We start from the raw sequence: 9,001 nt of genomic DNA, 5'->3' as shown, positions 1-9,001 counted from the left end.
AAATCTTGGTTACTCCATTTTGCTCACTCCTGCAAGCCCCTTCCTCTTTACCTCTTTTCCCAGTAACAATTTCTTTCAAATTAGCCACCCGGGAAGAATGTGCACCCTGACCCGACCCATGGGAAGGGGACAGGTACACCACCTGTGTTAGGGATAAATAGGGGAGGGTCCTTTGTTCGGCGTGTGCGCCTTTTGGAGTGCCCGCGTCCTTCTGCAGAAGTAAAGATCCTTGTTGAGATTTCTCCTTGTCCACGTGTCTCACTTTCCGTCACTGACGACCTGAGCAAGAGTTATTGTAATTTCCAACAGTGGGAACCCAACAAGTGAACAAGTGAAAGCTGCCGTCCTTATCACCATCATTCATTCCCACCGCCACCAGCACAGTCGGCAGGGAAAGGAGCCCTGGGTTGAGAGCTGGGGAAGGACAGGGGGTGTCAATAGGCAGGGTTCACTTTGCGTGGCTGGTTCCCTGGGAATTGATTTGCAAGCTTCTGCTTTGCATGGTGGCGGAGTTTTGCATGTTATCCATTTGTTACTATCCCACAGACTCCTCTTTAGAGCCCCCATTGCCACGTCTCCTTAGTTACCCTCAGCCCTTCTGAACCAGCACCCTCTCCCAACAGAGCACCTCCAGGGGCCACTGCAAAGGACACGGAGATGCATGAGACGTGGTTCCATCCTGCAAGGACTTCAATTCTCCTAAGGCAAATGAGTCAATGGGGGAGTGAAGAGCAGTCCCATGGGGCAGAGGCCATGAAGGGATGGGGGAGGCTGCACGTCGTGGGGGGTGGTGGTGAGAGTCAAGCTAACATTGATGGAAAATCTACAATCATCAGGCACTGTTCCCTTACCTGATGCTCATACCTGTCATCTTAGGAAGTAGCATTTTTAGCTGAGGAAAAGGAACCTCGGAAAGATGAAGAAGCATGCCCAGCTTCACGCGGTTGGGAAGTGGCTCCAACATTCTTCTCCTTTTTTTCTTTTTTAAGGCCACATCCATGGCATTTGGAAGTTCCCCAGCTAGGGGTCGAATTGGAGCTGCAGCTTCTGGCCTACACCACGGCCCCAGCAACACCAGACCTGAGCTGCATCTGCGACCTACACCACAGCCCATGGCAATGCTGGATCCTTAACCCACTGAGCGAGGCCAGGGATCAAACCCGCATCCTCATGGACCCTATGTCAGGTTCTTAACCCACTTCGCCTCCAAAATTTTTTAGATTGCCTCTTCCATCCTTTGGCCTTCAGTCACTCCTGGCTGCAAGCAGTGGGACATGCATCTACAGCTTAGGGCCAGTCCCACGATGGGGGAGTCCATGGGGTTCAGATTCCATCCACTTCATAGCTTGGGCACCTACCCATCCTGCCTGGCGGGGTCTTTCTGAGTTTGCAGGAGGTGATGTGTGCTGTGCACATGTTAGGCCTCAGAACATGTGTCTGGGGCTCTGCCAACCCATCTGTTGACCTTGTGCCACAACTTGCCGGGTCTCAATGCAGACTGCACTTGTGCAAATCTCTAGGGAGGTCCTTAGAGTGAGCCGAAGTCTCTCACTGGGGGCTTTATCCTGCTGGTGTGAGTTGTGTCCCTTGGGCCATGCTGATGAACGGCCCTTCCTCCTCCTGGAAGTCAGTGCCTCTTCTCCAGAGCACAGCTTCTGACAAGGCAATGACCCGAGTGGTCTGTGGAAGGTGGTTCCCATTTATTGCCTTTTCCCGGTCATCTCCTTGCATTGGCTCCCATTTGTCCAGGCCCCTTAGACGAGTCAGACAAGTGCTAAACCCTGTTCTCCAGGCGTGGCCTGATCAGAGGGGGAGAAAATGGGCTCTCCTGCGCTTGTATCTGCTGCCCACAGAGGGTTTCACGGCGACCTCATCACGCTGTGGCTGGCGTGAAGGTGTGTGTGTGTGCCCGTGCATGTGTGATGAACAGAGGTAAGGTGGGAGATGAACACTGTGGTTCCAGGGGGGGTCTACACCCTTGCTCAGCAGCATCTACTCTGGGCCGGTGCCCTGCCTGGCAGAGGCTGGCACAGAGCTACGAACCAGACACAGATGCTAAGGATGGGGTCCTGTCTGCAAGGAGCTATGGTGTGAGGCCGCTGTGATGAACGTGATGGCAGGGGTAGGTCCAGTGGCTCATGGCAAGTGTGTGCAGCAGTCTGGCTGGAACAGAAGGTGCCAGATTTCAGAGGGAGCTGCTGGAAATGCCTCTGAGTCACCTTCTCACTTACTTTCATCTTGGGCTTGGCCATGCAATCAACTGCCATATCCTGCGGGCTCTTCCTTCCTACTGTGTTCGAACCGCACAGCTCCTAGCACACCACAAGCCTTCTCACTTGTGTGCTACCATAGCTTCCTTTCCAGCCTCCTGCCCGCTTTTGCCCCTACCATCCAGCCTATATATTGCAGCCCCCTGAATCTTCCCAAAGCACTATTTTAACCATGTCCCCCTTCCTTGGCACCTGTGACCTACAAGATAAACTCTGTCTGGCTTTTGAAACCCTCAGTCCCACCCCTTTCTTCCCTACCTTGCCTCTCTGTGCCAGAGAAATTATGGTCTCATCCCATTGATCATTGCATTTCTGCATATTTCTTTTCCAAGCTCAACTCCTTCAAGCCCAGACTTTTTTTTTTTTTAAAGACCACACTTGTGGCCTATGGAGGTTTCCAGGCTAGGGGTCGAATCAGAGCTACAGCTGCTGGCCTACACCACAGCCAGACCGGAGCCATGTCTTCAACCTACACCACAGCTCATGGCAACGCTGGATCCTTAACCCACTGAGCGAGGTCAGGGGTCAAACCCACGACCTCATGGTTCCTTGTCGGATTCATTTCTGCTGAAGCCCAGACTCATTTTAAATAGCTCTTCCTCTGAAGTCTTATCACTTGTATCTGAATCACTCATTTATTTGAGATCAATATTTCCTTGATGAGTACGGAAGGTAGACTTTGGTCAGGCAGTATTTATATTTATACAAGGGCTCCGTGTGTACATCAGTATCTTTACACCCCTGGAGCTCTCTCTGTTTCCACATCTTCTTTGTGTACATTTTGGTTAATGTAAGTAGGGAACATCTGTTGTTTTTACCTGCCCCACATCTCTTCCTCCTTTTTTTTTGGTGAATCACCTCCTTCTGCCCCTCTTCTGCATAATCTGGGTGGGACTGGCCACCAACCCCGCCCTCCGCAGTCCAGCGCCGAGCTCCTCCTCCTCCGGTATCCTCCTCGGCTCTCGGCCGCAGTGATTGGGTCTGGGTGGAGCACGTGACCTAGGTCAGCCCCAAAGAGGGTCAGCCTTGGAACTTTCACTGGAAGGATTGGGAAAGTGGCACTCCCTTGGGTTGCCAGGCTTGCTGCAGCGTGGACGCTGAGAAGGAAGGTGGCAGGCGGAAACAGTCAAGGGACAGAGAGAGACAATTCTGGTGCCATCACTGAGCCCCTCACCCAGCTGTGCCAAAAGCCAAATATGCACCCCCAAACTTTGCTTATAAACAGGGTATTTCCTGTTTAAGCCCATTTGAGTCGAGTCTCAGTCATTTGCAATCAAGAGTCCTGACCAGTGATGAATATCTGGGTGTTGGGGTTTGGATGATACGGCTGTGGGGTGGGGGGGCTTTTGACTGGCACTGGACAGTGGCATGTATGTGGCTGTGGTGGATGCAAGAGGTGAGGGGTAGGGTTCCCGTTGTGGCTCAGCGGTAAGGAACCCGACTAGTATCCATGAAGATGCGGGTTCGATCCCTGGGCTCGCTCAGTGGGTTAAGGATCCGGCATTGCTGTGAGCTGTGGTGCAGGTTGCAGACGCGGTTTGGACATGGCGTTGCTGTGGCTGTGGCGGAGGCTGGCAGCTGTAACTCCGATTCAACCCCTCGCCTGGAAACTTCCATATGCATGTGTGGCCCTAAAAAGACAAACAAACAAATAAAAAATAAAATAAAAAGATGTGAAGTAAAGGACTAGGATTTAATAGTTAAAAAAAAAAAGCGGTGAGGGATGCATATCCTCATGGGAGGGCAATGGATGTTGGGGGGCTGCAGGGGGAAGGGACCGACTAGCTGTGAGGGTGCAGGTAGGGTCGGAGGGGATGCGTGCACACCTGGCCACATGGCGGGTGAGCAAGGGGTTGTTTGGGCTTGTTTGTTCTTGGCTCCTGTATGTCCCGAGGGCAGGGGCTGACTTTGAATCACAGGTACCTAGGGAGAACCCAGCAGGTGCTCAGCAAACAGTTGCTTATCATCATTAGCTTCTACCCTTTGGAGAAAATCCCCATTGTTTTCAGATTGAAGCCAAATTCCTCAGAATCTATGAGTGATATATAGAATCATAAAACTTGTGTTCATGTGGACGGCTGATTATACTAACTTCTAGTAACAGGGGAGGGAAATGAGACCCAAATGGTGTAATTTGCTAAGGCATAGCCAGATTTCACCAGGTAGAGTCTTTACTTCCTTCTACTCCTGTGGGTGGGGATAGGGATGGGTAGGGCTGGCCTTAGGCCACTTTTGAGAGACCCCTCCACCCTCATCCTGCCTCTTCATGGGCTGTGGTTGCTTTTATGGGGGGTGATTAACCTCAGGCTGGTAGAATAGCTGAGAATTTATGGCCTCCAGCTCTGATGGATCTTGATCTCTGAGCCTTTTCTCTAAGGTGGGCTGGGCCTCACCTGTTTGAGTCCCATTCCTTCCTATTCCTTTCTCGTACCAGAGCAGAACGGTGTCCCCAAGCCAGGGTGCCTGGTCTTGTCGACTGTGCCAAGAGCGGGCTATACCTGTGGGATGCAATGGGCCCACCAGCCCTCTGAGTGTCCAAGGGAGGCCTTGGGTGGTCAGAGCCTCTGGCCTGACCACCTCTGATCCCAAGCAGACCTCTTTATTTACCCCAGCCCGCCGTACACAAAGGATCCCCTCCTGTAGGCTGTGAGCCTTGTCTGTGGCGCAGGTTGGGGATGGCCTAAGCAGTGGCTTTTTCCCTGGGTGAAGGCAGAATGAGATCTGGAGACCGGAACTCCTCTAGAGGACTACACCTTGCCTACTATGACTTTTCACAGCCCCAAGCATGTTGTACAACTTTCTCTTCTGTACCAGGTGTGGGAAGGTCATGGCTCCTGGGCATCGGGAGAGCAAGAAGGGGCCCCTCTTCTTCACCCTGGGTTGGTGTGTCAGTATGGACCCTACCTCTGCGACTCTTTGGCAAGTGGGTATCAGGATATTCAGAGGTTCTATCCAACTCCACTAGGTATGAGGGTTTTGTTTTGTTTTTTTTTGCTTTTCAGGGCCGCACCTGCAGCATATAGAGGTTCCCAGGCTAAGGGTCGAATCAGAGCTACAGCTGCAGGCCTACACCACAGCCACAGCAACGCCAGATCTAAGCCGCTTTTGTGACCTACACCACAGCTCATGGCAATGCCGGATCCTTAACCCACTGAGCAAGGCCAAGAATCAAACCAGTAACTTCATGGTTCCTAGTCAGATTCATTTCTGCTGTGCCACGACGGGAACTCCTTTTTTTAATTTTTATTTTATTTTTTAAGGGCTGTGCCTGCGGCATATGGAAGTTCCTGGGCTACAGGTTGAATCAGAGGTGCAGCTGCAGGCTTACACCACAGCCACAGCAATGACAGAGCCAAGCTGCATCTGAGACCTATGCTGCAGCTTGCAGCAAGGTCGGATCCTTAACCCACTGAGTGAGGCCAGGGGTCGAACCTGCATCCTCATGGATGCTAGTCGGGTTCTTAAGCCATTGAGCCACAATAGGAACTCCCTAGTTATGAGTTTTTAAGAGGGTTCCTAGGGGATGTTTTTCAGACCACAAATGGCTCCTCTTTTTCAAGCAGAGCCCTCGATGTCTCTGAGGCTGGGGGGTATTGGTTGAAGAATGGCCACTCAGAAGTCCATCCCAGACAAGACTGGCTTCAGGTGACATGGCGGTAAGGGAGCGCACCTCAGTGGCCTTCCCCACCCCACCAATCCTCCTGCCTCCACGGGGGATCCTTGGACCCAATACAGACACTCCACTCCTCTTCCCATCAAAACGGGCTGTCCTCATGCCCCTCTCTCAGGCCCTGCCCCTGACGGTGCCTGTTTGCTGATCTGAGGACAGTCTCTGGGCTGTTAAACCACTGTACTGCTTTTATTGCTCTTCATCGTTATCTTGGAAGCATGATACAGCAGTTAGGAGCATGGAGAAAGAGCCATGTGCCTGTGTGAGTCTGGGCATATGTCTTAATCTCTCTGTGCCTCATCTCATCTGGTAAAAAAATGGTGGTACTGCACTTCCTTTATAGGGTTTTGTTTTTTGTCCTTTTAGGGCTGCACTCCTGGCATATGGAAGTTCCCAGGCTAGGGGTTGAATCAGAGCTGCCTCCTGCTGCCCTACACCACAGCCACAGCAATGCAGGATCCAAGCTGCGTCTGCGAAATACACCACAGCTCACAGCAATGCCGGATCCTTAACCCACTGAGTGAGGCCAGGGATTGAACCTGTGTCCTCATGGACACTAGTTGGGTTCCTTACCCCTGAGCCATGACAGGAACTCCCACTTTATAGGGTTCTTATGAGAATTAAATGAATGAATATTTGGAAGACATTTTTATACCCTATAGGTATTATTATCACAGTCTTAGAATAAATAACATTATGTGTCTGTCTCTCCCTACAGACAGTGACGACCATGGGGGCCCCTATTCCCTCAGAGCCTTCCCAGAGTGTGCCTAGGGTATAGTCAGCCAGTAAGACACTGAATTAATGACTAAGGACTCCTAACTGAGGACTCTCTCTTTTTTTTCTTTCTTCTTTTCTTTTTCTTTTTTTTTTTTTTTGTCTTTTTGTCTTTTCTAGGGCCGCTCCCACGGCATATGGAGGTTCCCAGGCTAGGGGTCCAATTGGAGCTGCAGTCGCCAGCCTACACCAGAGCCACAGCAACGCCAGATCCGAGCCACATCTGCGACCTATACCACAGACAACGGCAACGCCAGATCCTTAACCCACTGAGCAAGGCCGGGGATCAAACCCACAACCTCATGGTTCCTAGTCGGATTCGTTAACCTCTGAGCCAAGACGGGAACTCCAGGACTCTCTCTTTCAACAGAAGCCTTCAGGATACACCTTGCCATGGTCATAAGAGGCTCCTACCTGTACCTAACTGGTGCGAAAGGAACCCCAAAGCTATATCTCCCCACAGTTTTGAGGCTAGTGCCTGATATGCAAATGAGTGGATGAGTGAATGAAGGCGTGAACAAAACCAGGAGGGAATAAAAACCTGGGGTTCCTGCCCCTAACTCCCACCTTGGTCCTCAGGTTGCTGGGCAGGAAATTCAGAACAAAAGACCTCTGGACAATAGCTCCATTGCCAAGCCGCTCAGGCCGCAGGTATTTCTCAGGGCTGGAAGGGGGGGTGGTGTGGGGTGGGGTGGGGGGGGACTGTAGCTGAACTCCAGGTCCTTGGGGTTCCTTTCTCCCTCTTGCACTTCTGTCTGGGTACCCGAACACACCTTTAGGAAAGCTTTTTTCTTGCAGTGGAGCTGTATGTGGGAGGGTGGGTTGGTTGGGTGCGTCCTTTCTTAGGGACCCATGCCCCTGAGGAGCCTTCTCCAGGGACTCCCTGCCTTGGTTTCCATCACTCAGGCCTCCTGCACTGTTGTCCTCACCACCCCGAGGGGGACCCATTCAGGTCCTATCTCAGTCTCTGTGTCCCTGGCCACTGTGGTGGAGGGTCAGGCTCTGGTGACTGGCCATTGTCGATTTTCCTCTGAGGGCAGATGTATTGTCCTTTCTGAGCAGGGACCCTGCGGGGCTCTGGACTTGGGCTCTGCACGTTCTTCCTCTGGGGAGAGGAGAGTGTGTTCCTGGAAATCTCAGTGTGGGAGGAGAGCCGGGTGCTCAGTGCTGGCTGCACCAAGGAAGCTTTCAACAAGTGCAGGTGGAGTGATTTCGGTGTGTGTGCTCCAGGCAGAGAACCAGAATTAAGGGGAAGGACTTGCAAGGCCGAGCCAGGCTGGACTGTCCATCCAATGATGGCCTCTTCCGGTTTGACTGCCCACCTTCTGGTTTGGTCTCAGCAGAGAGGAGGGAGAGATGAGGGTGTGAGGGTGGAAAGGCAGGTGGGAGACCTCCTCATCTTCAGGCTGTCAGGCTCTTCTCCTTTCCTCTTCAAGAAGGCTTACCTTGTTAACCTTTCTCCCCTTGCTTGTTCTAATTTCTCCTCCTCCTCCCCTCCTCCTCCTTCTTCTCCTTTTTTTTTTTTTTCCGTCTTTTTGCCATTTCTTGGGCCACTCCCAGGGCATATGGAGGTTCCCAGGGTAGGTAGGGGTCGAATCGGAGCTGTAGCCACCAGCCTACGCCAGAGCCACAGCAACGCAGGATCTAAACCGCGTCTGCAACCTACACCACAGCTCACGGCAACGCCGGATCCTTAACCCACTGAGCAAGGCCAGGGATTGAACCCGCAACCTCATGGTTCCTAGTCAGATTCATTAACCACTGAGCCATGATGGGAACTCCCTTCTTCCTCTTCTTCTTCTCCTTCACCTTCTCCTCCTTCCCTTTCTCCTTCTTCTTCTTTTTTTTTTTTTGTCTTTTTAGGGCCACACCCAAGGCATATGGAAGTTCCCAGGTTGGGGGGCGACTTGGAGCTGTAGCTTCAGGCCTACATCACAGCCACAGCAATGCCGGATCCCAGCTGCATCTGCAACCTACACCACAGCTCAGGGCAATGCCAGATCCTTAACCCACTGAGGGAGGCCAGGGATTGAACCTGCGTCCTCATGAATACTAGTCAGGTTCGTTACTGCTGAGCCACAATGGGAACTCCGTGTTCCTATTACTTCCAACCACACTTTCTATTAAAATCAAAATTTCGGTGCAGAGAATCTTTGCGTCTGTCTAATCGAAATGCCAAGCTCTGTGGTGGTTGAACAGGGACCAAGGCCTGTTGGAGGGTTGGAAAGTAGGGAGGGTTGGAAAGTTCTAGTCCAAACCTCTACCTGACTGAGGGATCTCCCAC

This window comes from Phacochoerus africanus, chromosome 7 (genome assembly GCF_016906955.1).
Source record: "Phacochoerus africanus isolate WHEZ1 chromosome 7, ROS_Pafr_v1, whole genome shotgun sequence".
Lineage (NCBI taxonomy): Eukaryota > Metazoa > Chordata > Mammalia > Artiodactyla > Suidae > Phacochoerus > Phacochoerus africanus.
Note: the sequence above shows the minus strand (reverse complement) of the source record.